Genomic DNA, 27,105 nt, shown 5'->3' on the forward strand with positions numbered 1-27,105 from the left:
CTATTTAAGCAGAAGAACTCAGGTGTTTGAAGAGAAAGGTTCAGGTCAGTGTAGCTGTGTGCAGTTTGACCTTAATTTCCGTTGATTTAAGTTCAGTTATGTTTATTTGAACAGAGTTAATTTGGAGTTGGGTTTCTTATTTGTTTCTTTGTAAATATTGTTTGGGTCACAAAATGGTGAATAAATCGGTTGCTACACTGGACAGCATCAGTCTCCTGCACTTCTTTGACCGCTTAAGTCAAGTCCTACCACAGGCTATCTAACTGGTTGGGGATTAGGGGAGGAAGCGAGACAGAGGTTAATAATAAGTAACGATCGAGTGCAGAGTGGTGTATAAAGACATAGAGAGTGAAAAAGGTGAATGAAGAAACAACACTCATGAGGAAGTCCCGAGCAGCCTAGACCTACTGCAATGTAACTAAGAGACGATTCAGGGTCACCTGATCCAGCTCAAAACTTTCCTTTTGTCAAAAAGGACACTTTTAAGCCTAATATTAAAAGTAGACAGGGGGTCTGTCTGCAGAATCCAAGCTGGTTCCACAGAAGAGAGGCCTGGAAGATGAAGGCTCTGTCTCCCATTCTACTTTTAAAAATCCTAGGAACCACAAGTAAGCCTGAAATCTGAGAGTGAAGTGCTCTATTAGGGTAATATGATACCATGTGGTCCTTAAGATAAGACGGGGCATCAAGATCTTTTACACAAATTCCATCCTGGATTTAAATCCTGGAAAAACTTCTAAATACTCTTCTAGCCTTTGTTCATAACCTGTTTGCTAAGTGTATTTTGGTTTGTTTGCGTGATAACAGTGTTTATATATTTCCATTAGAAATAACTGAAACTTTTTTCTTTAATAATTATAGAGTGATTTCAATCTTTCCCAGTATAAAAATGTATATTCATAGAAATGTATATCCATCTAAATGACATAGAAGGGGGAAATCGTAGCATTAAAGAGAAAAACATAACAGAAAAACAACTTTTAATCATATCTTTAATAAATAATAACCCCAGTGTCTTGCATATTTATGCTGTAATAGTGCACATATTTTGAGCTCAAAATGAAAAAGCATAATAAACAAAATGACAAAATTTACATTGAATAGCTATGTTTGTATCTGTTTCTTGTAAAATAAAGCAAGTGCATCCCTGGCTAAGGCACCAATTGTTTTTTAACGACCCAGCCGTCTAAAACAGTCTCCGTGGGCTCAGCAGTGGCAACAATAGCGACCCAATATTTGGCAAGGACAACAATTCTTTCAAACATCTTTCCTTGCTTTGCAAGTTAAATTAGGTTGGCTCGTTTCAATAAGCTTTCCGTATTTTGGTGTGTTTGCAGACATCAGTATGTTTCTTCATCCTATAGTTCCCAAACAGAATACTCACAACTATAAATATCACCAAGGGGTTTTGATCAAAGTCAAGTGGTTCAACTTCTGGGGAGCATGAATGTCTTCCAACATGTTACACCAACCCAAGTTTTTCTGTCTAGACCAAAGTGGCAGACTGACTGATCGGCCAACACAAATATTCCCAACACATTAATGTAACTTCCACTTGCTTCAACAGCTCTGACTTGAGTGAAACTTATTCTCAGTTATGAAGTTTTCACTCTTGCTACTACTCAGATTTTAGCATGTGGAGTTCCAAAAACACATATGGCACTATAATAGTGCAAGCAACACCAGAACCCATTTTTAGCTGGCTATATAACAAGTGGTAAGACAAAGACAGATGAGACACAGCATGCAGAGCGTGACACAGTGGATATAGAAGTTGTCTCTTAATAAATTCCCACCTGATGTCCCAACTTCAAAGTCCTGCACCTTGTTAAAATTTCCCAGCTGAGCCTCGAGAAAAGTAGCTTATATCTTACTTCATACTTTGCTCTCACTCTGCTGAAAAGCCTCTCAGCAGTAACATGAAAGAATACTATCAGAGACAGCACTACAACAGTGGATAAAGATCATATCCCATGGGTTGACCATTTTTATTGATTTTTAAATTTTGTATTTATATTTTACATTTCTTGATATTTATTTTTTTTCCTGGCTATTCAAACGGGTTAAATTAACTACAACTGACTGGATTTCACTGCAGTAAACTGGCGTAAATCTTTCTAAATGAGCTTTTACTGAATCACTGAAACTGGGCCTCTGCTGCTGCGCTGACTTACCTTCCAATAATTCAAACGCATTCATTTCAGGTGACATTTTTCCATTAAGCCACACATGTTGAAAGTAAAATCACAATAATTTTGGATATTAACTATCTTGCAATTATGAACAATAACTTATATAATAAAGGTCCTCGTGAAAGCACCAAGTAGCTTAGCTCTATTAATTAAAACTTAAAACAATAAAACATTCAAATTGGCATGATAAGATCCTATTCTTTGTCTTTATCATTTTTTGTACCCATTTAGACATTTAATGTTGCTCATTTCCTCTGACTAATTGCTTTGACCAGGTTTGGACCTACTCTCCCATTATAATAGGATTTTAAAAGAGCCTTTTTCTAAGGGATTATATGGCTGGCTGGTATAACTCGCTGGCTTCAGTACACGCTCTTCTTAAATTCTGTTTCATTTAAGAAGGTCAGAATACCTTGGGGGGCTGGGTTCATGGGAATAAAATGCTTTTATAACAGACTATACGTTGGGGATTTCAGTTCATCCCCTTGTAAAGCTAGTTCTACAAATTGACTCTGGAAATATTCAGCAGTGGCACATCTCTAATTTCTTCCATGTTGTGGTATTAAATAAAGATATACATGTATATGATTAATAGTGTAAAACTTATTGAAGTCACACTAGGCTAAACAGAGGATTACATCAAATTGCAACACTGGAAAAGGTGGGTGTAGGGTCAACACTTGGTCACACTGTAATTTTTAATCAAGTGAAAGTTCTTTGTGAAGTTTGCTCATGATTAAAGGGCTATATAGGGACGCTTGTTAAAATACACACTATCCAAGTTTGGCCTGAGAGCAGGCAATAATCTTGTCAAAGAAATCCAATTAAAAGCACCTGGATCCTGGGGAAACACAGGAGACTGGTACCTTTTGATAAGTTATTTCTGAGAGCCGCAGGCTACTCTAGGCTACAAGGCCTCGGCACCTAATAGTCTGAAGCAGCTATGGTTTCCTTTTTTGACAACCGCTACACTTACGTGTTTATATGAACGTGCAAACATGATGATACTATACACTGACTTCAATAACAATTCCTATACAGCATAAATTTAGAAACTATCTGCCAATGATATTCTGGCTACACAGAAGAAGCCTCATAGCACAACAAGAAACTGAAACGTTCTGTTACGGACATCCTGGTTACATTGCAGTTCCACTGTGTGAATATTCACACATTCAGTCTGCTGTGAAAATTAGAAGGGTTGAACCAGTTTTACACAGGAGAAGAATTAAAGACATGGCATCTGAGAACTGGACCGTGACGAGTTTCTAAAATAGAAACGTCGACAATTAAATTATGTTAGACAAATTTTAAATGGTTTGGTTTTCGTTCAACCTGTGTAATATTATTGCTGATCATTTCTGTTTTCATTTGTAGATATTATGTAAATTTGGATCTCACTAAGCTAACTCGTGAGTTGGACTGTATATTTAACTGAGCCATGATGCACTTCCATGAAGTTGGATAAATTCTTTAGCTTTACCTTTCTTACTAGCTTGTTACATCAATTCTTTCATACTTTTCATACACATACTGTTAATTTCCAGTACAATGTTATTAGGCAGCACGGTGGCACGGTGGTTAGCACTGTTGCCGCACAGCAAGAAGGTCCTGAGTTCAATTCCACCATCAGGCCGGGGTCTTTCTGTGTGGAGTTTGCATGTTCTCCCCGTGTTTGCGTGGGTTCTCTCTGGGTACTCCGGCTTCCTCCCACCGTCCAAAGACATGCAAGACTTGTGGGGATAGGTTAATTGGATAATCCAAATTGCCACTAGGTGTGAATGTGAGTGTGAATGGTTGTCTGTCCTTGTGTGTTAGCCCTGCGACAGACTGGCGACCTGTCCAGGGTGTACCCTGCCTCTCGCCCTATGACAGCTGGGATAGGCTCCAGCGCCCCCCCGCGACCCTGAAAAGGATAAGCGGAAGCGAATGGATGGATGGATGTTATTATGCACTGAGGGAATTGTCTTGAGATTGTGTAAGTAATTAAATGGTAAATGGCCTGTATTTGTATAGCGCTTTTTTAGTCCCTAAGGACCCCAAAGGGCTTTACACAACCAGTCATCCACCCATCACACACACATTCACACACTGGTGATGGCAAGCTACATTATAGCCACAGCCACCCTGGGGCACACTGACAGAGGCGAGGCTGCCGGACGCTGGTCAACAACCGAGACTGTCCAACAACCGAGACTGTCCAAGCCGGGGCAACTGTGGGGTTTGTTTGACAGCACAATTAATATATCCTGTTGCACTAAAGTATTTTTGATTTTTGTTCTGCTGTTAAGCTTGTATTGTAGAAACCATATCATAAAATCAACAGTATTAAATAGTGGTATCATTGTAATAACTGCTGCTCATTATATGTAATGTTTACATATGTATATAATATATATATAAGCACATCTATCTGCCCATTTTTGCTAAACAAACTTTGATTAGACATAATGAACTCAAAGGGGGAAAGACACAGGTGTCTTGCTTAAAATAGGGATACATGATAATCAAATCCTAACAATAAACGATCCATCTATTCATCTGTCCATTTATTTTGTGTTTATTTCCAGGTCCAGGTCATGAAGGACAGCCTAAAAAGAAAAGCCCTGACCTCCCTCTCCTCAGCCACATCCTCCAGCTCATCCAGGGTAACACTGAGGCATACCCAGGCCAGCCAAGAGACGCAATCTCTCTAGATTGTCCTTGGTCTGCCGCAGGGCCTCCTCCCAGTGGGACATGCCCAGAACACCTCATCCAGGAAGTCTTCAGGAGGTATCTTAGTGAGATGCCCAAACCATCATAATTCAATGTGGAAGAGTAGCAGGTATCTAAATCTCCATGCAACATTGCAGAGAACTGTCAACCAAGGTAGCCCCGCAACATCGAGAACCCTAAGGAACTCAGAGCGGATCTCATCCGCCCCATGCGCCCTCACCCCAGTGATGGGTGAGTCATCAGACAGAGCTGTCCCTAGACTCTATTTCCTCCCTTTGGAAGGCATGACAGTGGGATTGAGGAGGTACTCAAAACATTCGTTCTTCAACTGACTATATCCTCGGTCAAAGTCATCAGCACTCCACATGCAATATACACTGTGTGGCTAAAACACCACTCTCCCTTCTTTGTTACTTACGGTTTGCCAGAACTGCTTCCAGGCAAACCAAAAGTCTTGTTACATGACCTCACCTAACTGCTCCCACACCTGAATCTTTGCTTCAGCTACTGCCAGAGCTGCACACCACTCAACCTGCTTGTACCTGTCAGTTGCCTCTTGAGTCCCACGAGTTAACAGAGCTTGATGGGGCTCCTTCAGCTCTTCTCTCTTCAGTCCACCATCCAGTTTAGGGATTACCACCATGACAGACAGCAACCACTTCGTGGATCACTCTTCGTCTGGCTCCTCACCCAGGATCAATTTCCATTTGAAGATCTACGGGACACACAAACCTATCCACCATGGTAAGGTGGGAAACAATGAGCTAAAATAAGAATAAAGAGAGCATCTAAAAACAAACAAGAGACAAATGCCAAAACTCAAAACTCAAAACTCTGGGACAAGAATCGTGAAAACAGCACAGTAATTCAGTTTTAACGCTGCACAATTTTTTTTCCTCACGTGTTCCTTCTTCCTCGCATTAACAAACTTCTGTTAACTTTAACTTTGACAAACATCACCACAAGAGGTAAATGTTCTTACGTTTCAAGCGCATTTCTTATTTATGTGCACTGACTGAGAAGAAAATATGCAGTTCACCTTTGAAATCATGATGTTTCTACAGTGTAACAACCATAATTATTACCTTCATCCTCGCTAAAAGGACTAATCGTCAGTTTAATGCTACCGAATATGTTTCATTATGTACTGGCTATGCTATAAAACTAAGATGGAAAACCATTAAGACTGTAACCTCAAATTATCTGCTATTAAATGACTTTTTATAACCATTTACTCCTCATATAACTAAAATGACCTCAAAGTTCACTGGCAGTCAGATACAAAAATCATTTTGAATGAGTTTAAGTAAAATTTCTGCACATTTGCATCCCCAAAACTATATTTCAGACATTTGTAAATTAAATTCATGGAACATTAACATCATGCTACACCTATTTTGATGAAAGAAAATCCAGCCGTATTTAAAACATTTTAAAAATACAGTTGTTAAAAATAGCTTCTTTATCTCTTTAGAATGGCGTGATTACAAAACACGGATACGATTGTTACAGCTAGACTCGTTCAGTTCCAAACACGATGGACTACCCTTCGACACCCTGTCACAATCAAACGAAAGAAGACGGACAAAGAAAGGCAGATAAAAGACCCGAGGAGACCGTTCACCTCTGCCTGAACAATTTTCAACGTAATTGAGGCTGAAATACAATCACAATAGCCGTCTTCCGAGTCAGGGTGTCACATGAGGCAACTAATTGGGGGCAACCCCTTGTACGCCACGCAGCGATTAAGAGGGAAATGGCATTGGAGGATTGTAACAAGTTTAATTGGGTGTGTTGAATAACTTGATAACTTTTGAGGTTTCTGCTCACTCGTGCGATCGCTACATTACTGGTTCTCTTCCAAGAATAGCGGACGTAGCTTCGAGGAAAAAGGGCCCTTACAAAAAGGTGAAGCAACAAGGATGTCCATAATTGGCCACAAATCAAAGCATCTCTATTAGATTTGCACCTGCTTTTTTTTTTAAACATAGAATAGGCTGTGATGTCTCTGTCTTTGAAGAGAAGCTTGATTTTCCATTTGGAGCACGGAGTTGTAACTGGATTTGTGATAAACAGGATCAAAACAAAAGACCTCATGCAAAGCAGATTGCAAATTGCCCGCTGAACAAAAGATCTAAGGAAAATGATTAAAACAAGTTTTTGTTTACTCTGATCTTGACAAATGTCTTCATTTGCAGTGTGCTTTGTGCAAATTACAGTATCATATAAGTTAAAAGAAAGACATGAAAGCAGAGCAGTTAATTGCACGGTAATATAGAAAAGTAGGTCTGATATTTTAGGAAGCTTTGTCAACTCAATTTATTATGAAACATGTTTTTCCCCCTCCTTGTAAACAGTCTGTGGTATTTAAGCGTACCTGAATTTATGCTACATCTCTATGAGGGGAAATTACCTTCTGTGATGTGATGCCGAGTCTACGCCATTGTCCAACCTGGAAAGTAAAAGCAATTCACAGGGATACAAAAAAGATTCTCACACATTTCCTGAAAGACCCGAGAGATACATTGGAGGTGGGGTGATGGAGAGAAAGACACCGAGAGTGGGGATACGCTGGTTTCCATAGCAATTGTCGGTACTGTCACATGGTTACCTAGGAACTAGTCCTTGTGATGCTGTGCAATTTATTTGTTTATGTTCGGCATGTCTGCAGCTGTCGCTAACATGAAAAACACCCAAAGTCTTCCATTTCATTTCTGACACATACAGAGCTGTTATATGAAATCGGAAAGGTCAGAGTTTGAGAGATTACAATAAATGACAAAAATAAAAATAATAAAATATTATCGGACATTATTCCACTGAGAGAATAAGAGTTAGAAAACACAGGGCCATAACCAGGTCACGAGGAATATTGAGTATGGCACCGGCTGATCAATGCTCGGTGGATGTGTACAACAGACAGTAAAAGCAAACTATTCATGGGTCACACTGAATGCAGATTAAATGCAAAAGCCGACTTGGGTCATTAATGGAAATACGACTCACTCTTCAAAGCCAGAGTGTCACCTTTGATGAACAAAACCAAATGTATTACTTATCTGAAAGCGTTCTTTTTTTTCACCCTCTGGTTAACAGAAATGGAGACGCTACAAGCAGCAAGATTACGTAAATCACATTACAACAGATCTGATTAATTAAAGATACAGAAATAAAATGCGGGCTAATCTTATGATTGCTCAGACACAAATCAAAATGAGTCAATGCATTTCATTGTTTTTAATATTGCTGATAATTTAACTGCAGTACTGTGAGTGAAAATGTATTTGCGAACATCTTAAAGCAATTTTTTTTTACGTATTACCAAAGCTGCTGACACAAGTTATAAATCTCAGCCAATGTTGCGTTGATTTAGCAGTGTTAGAAAAATGAATGTATCACAGTTTCATGTACTTACAGTATGAAAGGGGGAAAGAGGGAAGTGCTTTCACGTGACAACAAGGGTGTAATAATGTTTACAGGCTTGACGAGTGGCTTGGAGCTCATCTGCCAAACGAGAACACCGCCTTGATTAAAACCTCCACCCCTGTGATTGACTAAAACCCACCCTTCTTCTAATCAGAGATCACTGCAATCACAAGTCTCTACAGGGTGCTGAAACATGATTACGCAAATGTCACTTTCACTTGAGAAAAAGAATCTCAATTACAAGCAACTACCGAGCACAAGGGACCATGATACGGCAATCACCATCAAATTTGAAAAACTTTTTTTTTTTAAAGCACATGTATAAATTCTTCATTTTTCTGCTAAAAAATAGATGACCTTTCGTTTAAAGACTTTAAACATACAAACAAATACAAGTTCTGCTTTAGGCTTTTGTCATCCTCCAGTTCAGCATAACTATATAGTGACCCCTGCTGGTCTGGTAGCTTCACTGCATTGTACACACGGGTGATTAAGTAAGGTAATATAAGTGGCTATATTTTTAAAATAAAACTGACCTTAAAAATGTATCTTTAGCTTTCAAGCTCTGATTGTATTTTACAAGCCAATTAACTTTTTTTAATGTATTTTAAAAGTAAAATTGAGTTAAGAAAAAAAAAGTTTGTTTCAAGCTCTGGTTATACAACCTTACAGTGCAATATTTTCTCTTTTATGACTTCAGTAATATATGAAGGCAAGGGTGAGAATAACACACTGTCCTTTCTTTATAGTACCCTAACGTAGATGGCAACATAGTCTGGAAACTACAATATAGACGCTAATGATACAACTCAAAAAATTACACTGACCTCATGTAACTCTTTCTAACTAGCAAGATCTCACTTTAAACAGAAGATAAATCTCCTTAGAGACCGTCAAAAATTGCCATTGCCGACTATATTTCAAGTCGTCAAGGCGGGGTATTGGGTAAAGTTTTCAACTAGCAATAATCGCGCCTCGGATAAACCTCATAGGCTACAATACTGCCACTGCGCAAAGCTGAGGAGCTACTTCGCCGACAGGGTAGTCTCTCTGGGCCCTACACCTTTCTGTTAGGGTTTTAACCGTGGGCGTAGCTTTAACATGCACGATTTATAGAGCTGTAATTAAACGTATATATAGCTATAAGCAATATTAGTTGCACAGAATATCCAAAATAAAAAATATACATAAAAATCCTTGCAAATGACAATGTTTTGATCATGAACAAAACACAAAAAGCGCTCATTGTAATCCAAAACAACATCATCACGTGTGAATGCACGTGATGGCTTGTTATCGATGCGTGTAAAATCACGGGCAACCCGCCTGAGTAACTAAATAGCAACAACAAAAATTATAAATACAAGTACTGGAAATAACTTGTAACCGGAAGTGACGTGCCCCGGTGCGTCACTTTAGGGCTCCTGTATTCAGCCAGAAAGTTTTAACCGTGCCATTTCAAAAACTGAGAGGATAGCCAATGATGCAAACTTATACAACACACAGAACATAAGATATTAAGTACGAATTAAAACTGCGATTCACACATTTGCTCAACAAAATATGAATAAATAAGGCATCATACTCTTCGTTATTAAACGCGAACACCGTAGCCCACAATAAAACCATTTTCATACTTTTAACTACCAGCTAGCTTCTCGAAGTATTCCACACATTTATAGTAAGAAAACAGTAGTGAATGTGTTTGATTAGAATTCATTTTTAACAAGAAAACTAGTCTCCTTAGAGACCGTCAAAAATTGCCATTGCCGACTATATTTCAAGTCGTCAAGGCGGGGTATTGGGTAAAGTTTTCAACTAGCAATAATCGCGCCTCGGATAAACCTCATAGGCTACGATACTGCCACTGCGCAAAGCTGAAGAACTAGTCCGCCGACAGGGTAGTCTCTCTGGGCCCTACATGTCTCTATCATGGTTGTAGGAGTGGGTGTGGTTTATAATTCAAAAGACTAAAACTGTAGAAATGTAGCCGATATCATTTACCACGAACTCACGCAAATGAACACAAACACACAAACACGAGAAAGCTGGGATTATACTGATGCAAAACACACCGAAGCGTTCCCCTTATCCTAAACAATGAACTGGCGGGGCTGGCAAGGTAGTGTTGAATGTAACTGCGGTTAAATACCCAGGGGGCTTATCAGTGTGAATAAAGTCAAATATAAATATAAATGTTAAAAAAAAAGATGAATTAAGAGAATTTACTTTTAAGCGCAGCGGATATATATATGATAATTAAGCGCTATGGATTTAAAAAAGGAAATGACGTAGTCTACGGTACGTCTATCAATGTGGGCTCGGGAACTGAGCAGTTCTCAAAATCATCACAATAAACCAACAGTATAGCTCGCTAACCTTTCAACATGAGCTAGTTAAAGATTATAAACACTTAATATTAGTGATGGGACGTTCTGTATCGAAGCTTCGGAGCGTGTGTCGAGTAATGGAGGGGGCGTTTCCGCGAAGCGCGTATCGAGGCTTGCTTCATTTATGGGAGGAGCTGAAAATGATGACGTCCGAAGCCTCGCTGCCCGGCTGTACCACGTGACTGGTTCATGAAGTGGTTCGAACTTTGCCGCGAGATATGACAGCGATATAAACCCCTCAGACTTCATTCTAAATGTGGGTGTTTGATGGAGAGTTGCGGTTAGTGAGAGTTTGGAGACCGTTTGGAGGTTTATGAGAGTGAGGAGAGAATGGAGCCAGCTAAGAAGAGGAGGATGTCCTCCCCTGTGTGGGAACATTTTGATCTTATTCCTCCCAACAAGGTATGTAAATTTCTACAGAAGATGTATTTTCATGATACTGATGGTGCAATACAATTTATGTTGAGCTGTCTTGACTTTTGTACAAGGTGAAGTGTTTGCTATGTGCCAGGGAGCTGGGATATGACAACAACAACACCTCATCCATGCTTAGGCACTACAGAGCTTTGCATGAGAATAAGGGGGACACCGATTGTGGAGCAAGACCAGGTGAGCCATCAAATGCAATGATAATATAGCATGCAGTAATGTTACTAAATGATATAACAATATTATACAACTGTTATAAGTTACGTGTGTGATATTTATATTTGTGCTTTATCTTTATTGTCTTTCCTCAGGAGAACAATCTCAAATAGATGAAGACCTGGTCAGCATGGTGATTGAGGACTCCCAGCTATTTAGCATTGTGGAGGACAAAGGATTCAAAAGATTTGTTAAATCATTAAATCCTAGCTATGTTCTCCCCACTAAAAAGTTCATAAAAGCAGTGAAAATTTAGTTTTTACAGAATAAAATGTGAACAGGCAGGACTGAGGCTCAAAGCCTCAGTGTGTAGCTGTCCATACCTCAACGTTACAAAAGCACAACTACTGTCCACACCCCAACCACACCTCACCTCACAGTAAATGATCATTTCCATTTCAAGCATTTCCAAATAATCATTTCCCATACTGCCACTATAAATATACACAGTATACTGCCATCACTACAATATACATGTTTTACACACTCCTTTTGTTGCTGACATTTACAGGCTGTGTGCAAAATGCCACACTCTTCAAATTCATGCCAGCTATTATTTTTACGTCCAGTAGGTGTCCTGCTAGAACAAATGAAGCTTCATGAAGCTTCGCGTTGGGGTGAACCAATTGGATGAAAAGCTTCAGTGCTTCATCTGCCCATCACTACTTAATATAACTAACTAATTTTCTTTAAACTTCAGAACATTTAAGTTGTACAATAAAAGAAGTCTCCGTAGAGACCGTCAAAAATTGCCATTGCCGACTATATTTCAAGTCGTCAAGGCGGGGTATTGGGTAAAGTTTTCAACTAGCAATAATCGCGCCTCGGATAAACCTCATAGGCTACGATACTGCCACTGCGCAAAGCTAACCTCCACTCAGCACAAGCAGAGGGGCCATTTCGCTGCATGCGATCCTTAGTTATGGTGCTATCGTTCATGTTTTTGTTTTGATAATTTTACGGTCCCTTGATCACAATCACAATCGTTCACTTGTCCACCGCCGATGTTTGCCGAAGTATGCACCATTGGTTGTTTAAAATTATTTAGAAATTGTTACCAAGCCGCAGTGCATCATGGGACATTCAATCCTCCACTGTCGTTTCAGCCCCGCCCTGTCCTTCATTTAGAGCTTCACGCTGCCCAGAAAATGCTTACACGCAAATAACACACCAAATAGCTGTTTTTTTATTGTTTTTTAAATTAACATTTTACCACGGTTGGCAGCTTCCTTCGATAGTCAACGCTTCAAACGTCCAGTGGGTTCAACAACGTTATTATAAAACACCACCAGATGTCAGTATAGGCACGAATACGCCTGCTTAGGTTTCAGCGAAGGCCTACATTACTGAAAAAATAATACGAATAAATAATAATAAATAATTAAATACACAGGAAGGCCTGCGTGTATCTCCTAATTCCAAAATACATGTAAAATACTGTAGGCTTCAGATGCTATGTCTATTAACTACTGGTTAGTTGAAATCGCATGTAGACCGCAGATTTCAGTTTGTGTTGGCCTGACTGACGCCACCTGATCATCACACGGTTATTTATTACCGTCCAAATACGTTTAACATTATCACGAGGGGATGAACGAGCAAAACAACTAGTGAAAGTGAATGAAGTCTGCAGACATAGATGCTAAACAAAGCTCAACAAAGCTCAAGGCCCACCCTGAAACACACTGAAACTGGTGTTTCTCACCTGCATCCTCCTGCTCGTCGTCTGCCGAAAAATTAAATTTAAAATGGGAGGAGGGAACAAATTTGGCAGTCATTATAGTGTTATATATAAATAAATAAAAACTAAGTCGGGCACTCAAGGTAAAGTAATTTCCTAATTTCCTTTTTCCAATTCCAGTTGAAACGATGCACTCCCTGGTGATCCTCGGTAAAACTAAGTGGAAGGAATGAAAAATGACCAGACCGGAAATTGATTAAACACCTCCCCATCGCCATCACCACCCTTGTGGGTTTTTTTTAAGTAAAGATATGTGAGTGTGTAATGGATTTCCTTTCATATTGCTTTAAACAAATTCCATATTTGCAGAAGGGCCATTAATTTTCCACTGATCCAGAGACTATTTTAGACTGTCATCTCTGGAAGCATGGGGCTTTGAATATTTATATCCCTGAGAAAGTTCTAAATACGTAAACTGCACTGTTGTTAGCAGTGTTAGAGTTCAAAATAAGTACCAACTCAACCTGCCGCTGGTTTAAATCCTTCTTTTAAATTAATGCATGAGTAACAATGATCAAATTATATAATATGTGATACTAACACTCACAAGGGATGCACTGCATTGAGTACTTTTCAGTTTTAATACTTTAAGTCCATTTACGTGACAAAACTAATGCACAAAATTCACTCTACAAAGCACAGGTTTGGGGATAAAGACTTAATTCTTGGGCATATTTGATCATCAGTATAGCTCAAAAGCTTAAGTGCAGAGTTTTAATGAAGCTCCCTTGAGTATGAGTTGAAGAAGCAACACTATTCTTTGTTTCATCAGTTTTGAAACCCTCTCAGTGTCGACCACCGGAAGACAGGGTGCTGAAAATCATGAGGTGTATCTCATGCTGTATGTGTATTTTTCATCAGGTTATTAGCCCCTCATAATGGCGCGTACTTTGCACGCTGTGTGTCTGATGCAGTAATTTCACTGTGTGGATATTAGAGGCCTTTTTCACTTGTTGTGAAGCTTCAGTAGGATAATGCAGGTGCTTTTGGGTGCTCAGCAGATAAGCACTGGCGTGCCAGGTGTTAAAGCTGCCTGGGCTGACACATTAGACAGGGATTTTTTCTACTGCCAGAATGTCAGGCCAATGAGGCTCATAGAGGTAGGCTTGGATCACTGTCAGGGACAGGTAAGTACGCAGATAAGGGGATTACACCATGTTTGTGCCAAGTAATCTCAAATGAATCCTGCCAGCCTCTGTTTCATCCTCACCTGCAAAGCTCAAATTTGTCTTTTCTCATCCCAAGAAATACATTAGACGAACAAAGTTCAATTCACAAGATGATCCTTTTAACCTGGCTTTAAATGAATTTGAGGACACGCCGGGCTATGGTCACTTAACAACTGTGACAGTAATAATCTCTTCTAATTCTCTGAGGCACCTGATTGCTTTTTTTGGTATTAGTATAGTCCCTTTTATCACCAGCTCTGCCCAGTCAAGCAACGTGTGGGTTTTATAATCACCTGGACTGTGTAATAAAATGAGATCTGGCTTGGTGGTCCCTCGCTGCAAGGCTTAAACTTGACCTGTTGAACAAATAGGAGTCTGTGAGAGTAGCTGAAAGTCCCTTTGGGCTGTGGCTCTCCCCCGCTGGTAGGCAGACTGATGAAAATAGAGTGTACCAGATGGCTTAGCTGTTTCCACCGTTCAGCACAGGCTGCTCGGCAGCCCACATAAAAAACATGGCATCCAAAAGGGGCTCAGTGGAAAGCCCATAGCCTTCAACAAGCTGAGAGCTATTTTCCTCCTGAACCACCAATCACAAGGCTCATAAAAGAGGAGGAAAAAAATCGCTGTCACATTCAAGTCATGATCTAATCTGTCTTGCACCATGTAGAGCAGCTTGTAGTATTTTAAGAAACGCTGTTTTGGTTTGAGAAAATGAAAGATTTCCAGTCAAATCCACTCTGTGTATGCACCAAGCGGGCTTATCCAGCTTTTTTCACAAAGTGCAGCTTACTCTTTTTATTCCCACATTTCCAGACGCTGTCAAGGACAAGGCAGCTCTTGGATTCTCTGATCAGAGTCTCAACAGGAAACAGGCAGGACACACATATAAGTGCAACCGGTGGATTTATGCATTTGTTTACTTACAAGAGTACGGCTGGACGTAAAGAGGCCATTGTGTAATCTGGTCTGTGTCACATCAGCCTGGTTAAGGACATTTATTAATGCTAAAACTCCCTCTATTAGCTCTCAGAGTGAGGCCACCTGGACCATACAGGATGAGCTGAGCGAGCTGTGATTAGATTGCGATATGAGCAGAAGGAGAAGGAAAACAATGACATTTTTCTTGGGTAAAATGACAGTTCGGCTGGTCTGAAGGGGCATCTGATAACACAAGACAAATGTTTCTTACTATGCCTTTTAGGTTCTGCAAAGACACCTTCAGCATTGCAGTTTCACTTCCGTAGATCAGTAAGTTTACATGATACACATTAACTGTACATATCTATATATTCAACCACATCAGCCTCCTTTAAATATTGTGTTTTTCTGTCTCTCTGACACACACACATGCAAAATAAAAACACACACACACACACATGCTTGCAGACTGTTCACACCAACCCACACACTGCTGCCACCCTGCTATTCCCAGCTTGTGGTTATTCCCAGACTGAGTCAGAACAGCACCATAAGCCTGTCTATCCCTTTTATACCAAACCTGATGTCTCCCTGTCGCACATGCTTTTTGCAAAGGATGTGAGCCCTGCAAACAGTAGCCACAGCTCGGTTTACTCGCACGCTCGCCCCTTTTTTAATTACTTGTAAGTCACGCTGACAGCTGGAGATGCACTTTGCTAAGTCAGGAAGCCATTCATATCAAAGTGCAGCCTATGCTTTAAATAACCCTTCCCCTGTCTCCCAGTCGAGTCTCTCTTCACACCTTTATCAATCACCACCATGACAAGATCCTGTGTCTGTGAACTGCTCCATCTGTTGTCTCTCCGTCTTTACGCTAGCAAGCGTCTTTACGCTTGCTACAACAGTATGTCTGGCAACCTTCACCTGGTGATAAAGGGAATAGCAAAACTGAAAGATAGTGACAATACACCTACACAGCGAGAGCACCGGGGCACAATTATGTGAACGTACAGGATGTTTTAACATCCTTATTCTTTACTGAAGAGATGATTGCGATGCACGCACACTGATGCTCACGCGCCATTACAAAAAAAAAGGCCAGGACACTATTACAAATGATTGGTTGCATGGATTTTTGTGTGAAAGCCAAGATCAACTGTTTTGTGTTATTTACCAACTGTGAAAGACTTACACAGTTTCATCTGTGGGACTCTCGTGGTTTCTAGTGAGGAATATAGCCATATGAACTCCATATGCCATCTGTATGGGAGGAAACGGCGTGATAAGTCACACTGCAGTCAGTTTACCTTAAACACAATAAACAATCCAAAAACAAGACACAGTACCTTCTGTGCAATGTGGATTCATTACATTCATTATATCACACCTATATTACTACTGTGGGTAAGAGACATGCATATGCATATATGAACTAAATGATGCCATTGTAGGAAAAACGTCAAACAAACAAAGCTACAACAGAGACAACACTAGTAATAATGAACTATTTGTGAGTTTTACCGGATTCTTTTTTGTCTTCATGTATGATTTGTACACAAAGACAAGTGCAAGATGTGTAATTCACAGTACTGCCATGGCTAAAACAATCAAACAAATTCACAAGCACTAACCAAACCCCCCACCCCATCCGTTTTCAGAATTAGGCCACCTGGACCATATCTGCAAAGAAACCCTCTTAAATAAGCATGCAACTACTGTATGGTGCAATATAAAGCATTGCCCAATAGGTTGACTTAGGTTATGCTCCTGCTATTTTCAGGTTATAAATTACTGATTAAAAACAATATAAGCCGCAGCCAACAGAGGGCAGTCTGTCCCCATGACAAACAGACTTTGAACTCTGAACCTTGAATGTAATATGACCACTATATCACTATGGACAGCCGAAACGCTGTACCATAAATTACATTGTATAATATGTTGATAGTAAAACGTTTTACTGCCAAGACCAGCTGAGGGACACCGCGTGACAAATGGCGGTGTTTGACACCAGCGTGATAACATATCATCACTATTCAAGCAACATAAAGGCGAGCTGCAGGAAGGTATGGGCGCATTGATCAAAATGTCATCACAGTCAGGCTATCTTAGCAAAACAAAGTGAACTTCTATTCCACTTCAGTGAATTTAGAAAGCCTTGACTTGGACTCTACAGAGATCCCCTGGGCCAGCATGTTCCACGACTCTCAGCAGCCTCATTACTCTTTAGACAAACAGATTTGGACATATTGAACTCAGACCCCAAACAAGCCAGCTCTACCCCCGCCACTTTCCACTCTCCCAGTCCGATGTGTGATTGGAAGGTGTTTGTCTCTCTCACTCCATCTCTGGGTGTCTGTTTCCTTGACACTTGTCTGGCTTGGCCTACTTTCTTCTTGATCTCATCAGTCAGTGTGAGGACCTGTGAAGGCCATCTCCCCCATCTTCGCCAGCTCTGTGCCTGTGTCAGCACTTAGGGACTGACTCACACCCCCATGCTGTCTCCACTCTTTTGCTCTGGGGCGAAGGCAGCACATCTCCTCGTTCAACAGACAGTCTCATTTGCATGCCCATAAATCACTCTCGGAGCTGACATGCAGCCACACAACAAGGCATGACACAGTGTCACAAAACTCAGTGCGCCAAATTGCAATGTTATGTGATATTAGGCTCCAAGGCAAAAAAAACAAAAAAAACACTGGGTATAACCTCTTGAGTGAAAAAGAGCCAATCAAGCTCAAAGAGCACTTAAAAACACATATGGCCCATATCTGAAATCAATGCTACTTTCAGTTCCTTGCTGCTTGCATGTCTGAAGAATCTGCAGAAACTCTGACTCGTATTTTGTTTTAAGTGATGAAAACATATTGCTGATTTAAAGGTTGCACAGAGTCACGGGCCAATGAGAGATTGTTTCACTATCTGGATTTAAGAGCTGCAAAGACGATGCTTCTCGTGATTAACGATTCACAGTCGAGGTACAGCGATCACACCACTAATTTGTGGTATAATGACTACTAATACAGCTCTTGTAAATTCACAGTCAAAACGGGGGCTTGGTGAATTATAAATAAACGACGAGTGGTTGCTTTTGGAAATATTTTTAAACCAAACAGAGTCCCCGGATTGCCTCCCTACATTAATCTGCATTCATTTGTATGGAGTGCTGGTGGATTATTTATGTCTCTGTTTTGTTGTTTATCGGGGTTAAAGGAGCAATTAACATAATTCATAATTCATCCACTTTAAATATACCAGTAAAGCACCTATTGTTTACGGCATTCTGACAGCTAATTTACAGTGACTGTCAGGTCGCTTTAAAGGAAGGCTTCTGCTGCCAATCATGACAGACAATGTCAGGGAAAACTTGCTGGGGGAATCTCACAGGATCAACAAATGCCAGCTCAACAGCAATGTGTCTTTCTTTGGAGACATGACAGGCCTCCTTGTCAACAGTTCTTGCGAGAACTAGTGAAAACCCTTTCCAATGCAATATGTGGTGGAAGCTTTCCACAGCGATGCCTGTTGATTATCCTGGACGAATGGAAATGATGTACTTTTAAATGCGCACTGATTTAAAGGTGCTGAAAGACCCTGCAAACTGCTTGAGGGAAGGTGGAGTGCAAACCTGAGGAGTGCATGCCCTGCAGTTAAACACATATTAGGCTATGCTTCAACAAAAGCTGCTGTAATTGTAATTGAGTTAATAGAGTCTAGAGAATCTATTTTGAGACCCAAGAATAAATAAAATACAAATGTTATGGTTCAAGAGTTGGGTTGCTCCAGGAAGAATTTTGGATTCCTGACCTCAGTATTTCATAAATGCACCCCACGCCCACATAGTATTGTGACGGGAGTGGAAGAAAGCTAATGAAACAGTGTGAGTGATAACTATATTCCATTAAGCCGCCTCGGCTGCTGGGTCCTTTTATGGATCTATAACGGCTCAGTGCCACACCGTCATGGTTTACTGAGACGCCACAGTTAATAAATAAATAACCAAGACATTGCGTTGTTTTCTTGTAACCACCATTTCCTATCATGCATGCTGATGGGGAAGCCTTTATTATGTTATTTTGGTGGCAAAGATCAGCAGCATATAACTGCTTAAACAAAAATAAAATCTAAGTCATCTGTGGCTTCCACGTGGTTAGTTGTCTGTTGCTTTTGGGGAACTAATTTCCTCACTTGTGATGTGGCGGGAAAACTGCTGACAGATTCTGTCCCAATAAAGGCGATTTAACGTGGCGAGCTCTAACTAGACAGAACTATGCGTGTGCCTGTGTAGTGTACCATACACCCGGGTGAGAATGGGATCAGTTGAAACCGAAACCTAATCGGCTGTTTTCCACACATTCCTAACAATTCTTTGCGAGCACTGCCTGGATTGACCTGGAACCGCCCCCGCAGACTGAGGAGTCCGGACCACAATTTGGGAACCACAGTACGGCGGCAGGGGGGGCTTACCACACCGCTACCATCGCGCGGAAATATTTCGGTGCGTCAGAGAACAGACGATACAAGTTGCTCCGTTTTCCCTCCCCGCTACTTCCCGGCTGTTGTCTCCTCGTACAGTAGCTTCGCCGGCTGAGTGGAGTAGGAGGAGAAGGAGGAGGAGGCGAAGGAGAGAGAGAGGGGGGGTCAGACTACTTCCTTTTGCGATCCGAGCGACGTCTGTTCTCCGTTCAGTGCGCACTTCTCTCTCTTTCTCTTCCTCTCTCTCCCCGTTTCATCCCATTGCTTTTTTTCTGTATTTTTTTTTTTACTTCCCCATCCCTATGTACAACCTCCGCGTTTCCGGACGAGATGACTGTCAGAGCGAGCGCACGAGCGCATCCCACAGGTGTGTCGCTTGCCAACTGATCTGCAGCTACGAGACACTCACACCTGGAAACTAACCTACCATGTGACTCGGCACCTGGGCGTGGAGAAAGTCCCGAAATTCTAAGCAAAGACACTCTTTTGTTGAAGGAGTTGTTCGCGTCGTCTTTCAGCGGGAATTGACAATTCGTGTAACCAAGCAGTCCGGGTTTTGTTTTTCTTTTTTATACTACGGAATAGTGCCTTTCTGAAGCGCCCCCCCCCCCCCCCCTCACAGGAGAGGCGAGTAAAATGTAAACTTGCTTACGGACGTCTTTCTCCTTTTTTGTATCGTTCAACCAGGAAGGAGGGGGTAGATTCTTCAGGATTTGGAGTATTCGCGTTTGTGCCACTGTCTTCGCTCTCTCTTTTCCCCCTTTCAAGGTGAGTTCCAGGAGGGGTGCTGGTGTATCCCCGTTAAAGCGGGGTTGGGACTGTTTGCTTCATAGTTCATAAACGCAGAGTCAATTTCAGACCCCGGTGCGTATGGAACCAAGTTTGGATATCTTATTATGCGCCCGATTGACGGAGCAGGGGAGCGTAAACCTTGTGCCAGGAACGCTGTTACGCTGATGTAACGCCGCTGTTCTTTGCTTGTTATTGTTTTAGTTATTATAACGTTTGTGGCTTAAAAATGTACTACAAAGAGAGTTAAACGGTGCTGTTTGGTTTTCTTAACATTCTAAAACAGTGTCCTTGACGCCGTCTTTTTACAGGGCTTTTCAAAATCTCATTACAGCCCGTAGTTGCATAGTTGTTGTTATGGCTGTCTGGGTGCCAACTTGCTCTACTTTTCTCAAACTCAACAGCTGATTGTTCTAGAAGACAAACCTCTGGGAGACATTCTTGTCTCGCAACCATGCATTTCACCTCAGCAGCGCTACGAGACGTCTGTCCCCACAGGCAGCTTCAGAGAGAAATGGCCATGCGAACTGTGTCCCTCACCTCTGGACACTAGGCTGTATATCAGCATGAGAGAGGACAGAAGTGGTAGTGAACTACGCCTTCTGTTTGTCTTTCTTTTCTTTTTTTTGCTTTCTGTCTTGTCTCTCTTGTGGAAAACAAGAAGGACAGAAGCACTATTCATGTCCCTGTTGAATCTCCTGTGTAGTTCTGTCAGTCTGTATCTCTCCGTCCCTGGCGCAGACCTCAACAGACCACTGTACTGCCTTGTTGCCTTTCTAAATAGTGCTTTTATTAACAGCCCTTGCCATCCTCTGACCCCTCTTTGTGGAGAGGTCTACTGTATGTAGGATGCTCCATCGCCCTGGGGATTATTCTCATTAAATAACATTATACAAGCAGTCTCATAGTGGGAATGGATTAGTAGTGTGAGGGGAAACATGAAAGCAAGAAAGGTGGCTGTAGGTGGTAGTAAGTAGTGGTGGCTTGGAGGGATGTTACTGTAGAGCAGGGGTCAGCCTCCCAATACTCTGGCTGCACAGGGATAAATGCCATCTGCTCACATGGACACACACACAGGCAATTGAGAACCAAGCTGCTTCCTTGTCCTTTCCCCCCCTTTTATGCCACCATCTCTCTCTCTTCTTTCTTTCTCTCACTGTCCCACACTGCTTCATTCAGTGTTTATCTCCTCTGCTCTGAATAAATAGAGACACCTTATCTGCGCAGAGGAGAGCGGTGATAAATGTTTTCTCCTGCTCCCCGCAAGGGTGAAGAAGACAAGCGTACCACGCTTCTTCATCATAGATGCTCTTTTCAGGACAACTGAATAGGAAGACATTTCTCATTCAGGTCATGCTAGTGTTTCAGGATTCTGCAAAACAATCCCGAAAGCCGAATGCAAGCTCATACGCTGTAATAGGAAAGCGGGGAAAACAACAAGCAAAGCAAGCATTTCCGTGAGCCCGCTTTCACCCCTGCCTGACTTTTATGGGAAATATGCAGTTAGGTTTCAAAATGAAACTTTGCCATATAATCCACTGTGTGTATTTTTGGATCTGGTAAATAACCTCTGACCAGTTGAGAACTAGAGCTAGTGAATCACTGGGCAGTGAGCACTCGGCTGTAAAGCTCCTACGTGTTTTTGGTTGTGCTAAAGTTCATCCTGTAACTTCGTAGTGCTGCACAATTTTTGCTCATATCTCAAAACCATGTCGTCTCCTACATATACACCGGTTTGGCAATATTTTTGTGGTCAAATGAATTTAAACTAATCCACTGTGGGGGTTTTATGTTTCCTTTGCTCTGGATTACTGACTTCTGCCGTTTTCATTTTAAAAAATGAAACCATAATCTTTGTAAGCAACAGGCAATCCCATTTCTCCTCTATCTGCCACAAATTCACCCCTAAACCGATACTTGACATGTGTATATTCATCGCAAAAGGTTCATGTCAGTGTACTACCGCTAGTTAATCTTGTGTTTTCTGACCATAATAAATATAGTATGTCATCTGATTCATAATTTAAATGCCGTATTTGCTAGGCTTACTTTCACTTTTGAAAGGCATACTGTCAGATATTGTTTGCACAACATTTTTTTGTTTCCGAGTGGACTTTGTAAACTTACTGGTCATAAAATAGGTGTGGGATGCATGAGTACTTTGCTCCTCTCCCTTAACAGAAGTACAAATAGGTTTCAGGGGAGTGTGGGTAAATGTTTGAAGGGTGTGTCAGTTTGGCATTAGAGATTTCCTTCAGATTGGCGATAGGCTCGTCTTTTTATGTCCGAGGATTATCCCGTGATGAAGGGACGTCATGCTGAGGTGGATTTCTGATCTTATCACCACAGGGTTTTACAGTTGCCACCCCTGCCCTGGGATTCCACAGCCTTGTCCTAAACTATCTTCTCAGCAGCATTCCTGCCGTTACACCACCATCTTGACCTGATTTGCTGTTGTTTGTACTATGGAGGTCATATATGGCATTTGGTCCCAGTACCAATAAACCTCCTCTGCTTATACACATAAACACAACAGTGAGCTAGGACCACTTCAGCCTAAACCACGTGACACCAGCCTTTGCAAATACTGTTTTCTAAAACAGATGGACATCAAACTGGTTTTCCAGTCTTACTAACCACTCATTCACCCATTCATGGAGGGCTTTTTTTGCCTATGTCGTGCACAGTCATACACCACTTTGGAGCTCAATTACAGTACTGTGAAAAAGTATTTGACCCCTTGCTGATTTCTTAGCTTTTTGCATATTTCACAGTAAATACAAAATGCAGTTTATAAATGATTATTTCATTTATTAAGGGAAATAGGTTATCTAACCCTAACTGGAACTTTGTGGGAAAAAAAATCCCCCCTAAACCTAATAAGTGGTTGTGCCACCCTTGGCAGCAAGAACTGCAGTCAAGCAATGGTAATAACTGCCAATAAGTCCTTGACATCACTGCCGAAGACTTTTGGTCCACTTCTCTTTGAAGACTTGTTTTAATTCATCCACACTGGAGGGTTTTTGAGCATTAGCGGCCTTTTTAAGGTCATGCCAAAGCATCTCATTCTGATTTAGTTCCGTACTTTCACTAGCCCACTCCAAAAGCATCTCTCTCTTTTTTTGAGCCATTCAGAGGTAGACTTGCATAACCCAACCTTGAGGGAACAAACTGATGACATTCTCCTTCAGGATTCTCTGGAGGACAGAATTCATGATTCCATCAATTACGGCTAGTCATCCTGTTCCTGATGCAGGAAAGCAGCCCCAGGCCGTCACACTACCACCTGACTGTTGGTATGATGTTCTTTTTATGAAGTGATGTGTTAGTTTTGTACCAGAGGAATACAAACCTTCCAAAAAGTTACATTTTTGTCTCATCAGTCCACTGAATATGTTCCCAAAAGTCTTCCTTATTAAGATGTGTTTTGGCAAATGTCTTTACGTTTTTGGGGTCTTTTTGGTCAGCAGGCATTTACTCCTTGGAAGTCTCCCTGTTTTGCCCAGTCTGTTTCTTATTGTTGAATCCTGAACTGTGACCTTAACTGAGACAAGTGAGGACCAGAGTTCTTTAGGTGGTGTTCAAGGTTCTTTTGTAACTTCCTGGATGACTTGTTGATGCAGTCTTGGAGTAATTTTGGTAGGCTGGCCATTCCTATGAAGTTTCACCAGTGTTCCAAGTTTTCACTGTTTGTGGATAATGGCTATCACAGTGGTCTACTGAAGTCCCAAAGTCGTAGAACCGACTTTGTAACCCTTATCAGACTGATAGATGTCACAGACTTTGTTCCTCAGCTGTTTCCTTAGATCGTGGCATGCTGTTGGAGATCTTTTACCCTACTTCACTTCGTCAGGTGACCTGATTCAACAGGTCTTACTGTATTCAGGCCTGGGTGTAGCTAAACTAAAACGAAACTTTAAAAAAATGTGCTAAATCAAAGTTAACGATTTAACAATTATTTAACTAATTTAACTATTGTTAATGTTTTTGATGATCAGAAACATTACATTCTAGCTTTTGGTTGTCCATGTCACTGATTGTCCAAATCAATCCCTATATATCACTTCAGATCTCATCACACCTGTTGGTGCGCATGCACTGTCATTTCACGGGTTCTTTTTATCTATAGGTACTCCAGTACCTGTGGCATCTTTAATGCCATCATGTTTTCCACAGCTTTGTATCAGCACGATACCAAAGCAATGTGACGTTCCGACTCAAATGAAACCCTCGCGACTCAGCCACATCCACTTAGAATTAAAAATAGCATAACAAACTTGCCAGGTGTGACAGTGGTAATTTTCATCCCTACTCCCTCAGCAGCAGGCTATGAGATGGGCTGTGTGGAGGAAGAAACCAAGGCGAGACAAAGCACTCATCTCCCTCAACAGAAAGTTCCCTGCAACGGTTTAAGCTGGTCTGCTTGCAGAGCAGTTCACAAATAAAGTGGTCATGTACAGCTCAGTGGGGTGTACTTTTACCACTATAACATTCATGACACTTTGTCAGCATGCTGTCTTTTAGCCCACGCCAACAACCGAACATACCATGCAGTCGGTTCTTGAGAAAATGTTTTCCTCAGTGCTGCTGCATACTTTCACTGGTTTCCCCCCCACTCCTGCCCTTTCTGCTCTTTCTCTGTCCTCACGTCCACCTTTTAAACATTGTGACTCTTCTTTCCCCTCTCTGTGCTCAGAGCATAAGAGGAATGTGATGAATATTGTAAACACACTCGCATTCCTGAAGGAGCTAAATTATTTGCATAGGGAGGGAGCTTCCTTTTTATTACTGAGTTAAGTGGTTTTGTTCAGGATGTTCTGCAGAAGAACTGAGATATCCCATCTTCTTTTGAGGGCGAGAGAGCAGTGGAGGAGAAGAGTGATGATGATGATGTATTCAGAGCTAAGCGAACACTTGAAAAAGTTAGCCCAGAGGAAATCATGATCTGCACTGCTGTTCAAAGGGCGTTTTTTGGGAACGAGTGTGGTATTGGCTGTCGGCGTCATCGCATGGATGAAGGCTGAACTCGGTGATGGATAGAGAACACAGATGTTTGCCTCGGTTTCTCCCTCCTCTCACCAGCTTCCCCTGTGGCACCTGAGCTGACTGGTTGAAACTGACACATAGTATCACAGAGGCTACTGATGTGCCTGCTTACTGGAAGCAAGTCAACCAACCCACCTATTTAGGCCGCTGGCAAAGGTTAACAACCACGGAGTCATTTTGCCTGACAGCCCAGAGGAGGGTATGTGAAAATTTATCACAAGTGATGAGATTCGTGGGTCACCTTGATTTATCTGAGCAAATGTGTTCACTTCACAGGTTTTGTATTGGCAGGAGAAAAGTGAGCAGCAATTTCATTTTTATTTTTTATTTTTTGCTTTGGTGCATATTGCTATGAAAAAAAAAACACTTTAGGTCGTGCCCGCTTCAGTCAGCTGGAACGTGAAAGGCCCACCTCCCTAGCCATTACGATGAAAAGACAAGTCATATCTCTCAGACTTTTAACACATCGAAGATGAGACGATGCTTAATTCCGCACAAATTGAGCCGTCTGTGCAGGATTTATCGGCCCATTGATAGATCTTTGTCGAGGAGATCTAGGTTTAAAAGAGGTTTGCAGAAATCTCTGACTAATAAAAACTATGTAGAGCTACAGTGGGGCAAAAAAGTATTTAGTCAGCCACCGATTGTGCAAGTTCCCCCACTTAAAATGATGACAGAGGTCAGTAATTTGCACCAGAGGTACACTTCAACTGTGAGAGACAGAATGTGAAAAAAAAAAATCCATGAATCCATATGGTAGGATTTGTAAAGAATTTATTCGTAAATCAGGGTGGAAAATAAGTATTTGGTCAATAACAAAAATACAACTCAATACTTTATAACATAACCTTTGTTGGCAATAACAGAGGTCAAACGTTTACTATAGGTCTTTACCAGGTTTGCACACACAGTAGCTGGTATTTTGGCCCATTCCTCCATGCAGATCTTCTCGAGAGCAGTGATGTTTTGGGGCTGTCGCCGAGCAACACGGACTTTCAACTCCCGCCACAGATTTTCTATGGGGTTGAGGTCTGGAGACTGGCTAGGCCACTCCAGGACTTTCAAATGCTTCTTACGGAGCCACTCCTTTGTTGCCCGGGCGGTGTGTTTTGGATCATTGTCATGTTGGAAGACCCAGCCTCGTTTCATCTTCAAAGTTCTCACTGATGGAAGGAGGTTTTGGCTCAAAATCTCACGATACATGGCCCCATTCATTCTGTCCTTAACACGGATCAGTCGTCCTGTCCCCTTGGCAGAAAAACAGCTCCATAGCATGATGTTTCCACCCCCATGCTTCACAGTAGGTATGGTGTTCTTGGGATGCAACTCAGTATTCTTCTTCCTCCAAACACGACGAGTTGAGTTTATACCAAAAAGTTCTACTTTGGTTTCATCTGACCACATGACATTCTCCCAATCCTCTGCTGTATCATCCATGTGCTCTCTGGCAAACTTCAGACGGGCCTGGACATGCACTGGCTTCAGCAGCGGAACACGTCTGGCACTGCGGGATTTGATTCCCTGCCGTTGTAGTGTGTTACTGATGGTGACCTTTGTTACTTTGGTCCCAGCTCTCTGCAGGTCATTCACCAGGTCCC

The 27,105-nt window shown here is 41.4% G+C and overlaps 2 protein-coding genes across 6 annotated transcripts in view; one reads left to right on the forward strand and one right to left on the reverse strand.

Annotated features, from left to right (window-relative positions):
* shisal1b (shisa like 1b) overlaps positions 1-13,300 on the reverse strand; it is a gene marked incomplete at its 3' end in the record, with an annotated part of 116,795 nt that extends 103,495 nt beyond the window's left edge. For all 4 annotated transcript variants that reach the window (XM_082539781.1, XM_082539777.1, XM_082539780.1 and 1 more), the window contains exons 1-3: positions 13,074-13,300; positions 7,321-7,359; positions 5,450-5,639 (exon numbers count right to left, since the gene is read on the reverse strand). The remainder of the gene's footprint in view (positions 1-5,449; positions 5,640-7,320; positions 7,360-13,073) is intronic.
* A 6,280-nt stretch (positions 13,301-19,580) lies between these two features.
* The window catches only part of LOC309711680 (plexin-B2-like), a 156,106-nt gene continuing 148,581 nt past the window's right edge, over positions 19,581-27,105 (forward strand). For both annotated transcript variants that reach the window (XM_082542114.1, XM_082542116.1), the window contains exon 1: positions 19,581-20,440. The gene's annotated coding sequence lies outside the window, so the exon portion shown is untranslated. The remainder of the gene's footprint in view (positions 20,441-27,105) is intronic.

The sequence above is a fragment of the Aulonocara stuartgranti genome, assembly GCF_965226115.1.
Source record: "Aulonocara stuartgranti genome assembly, chromosome: 7".
NCBI lineage: Eukaryota > Metazoa > Chordata > Actinopteri > Cichliformes > Cichlidae > Aulonocara > Aulonocara stuartgranti.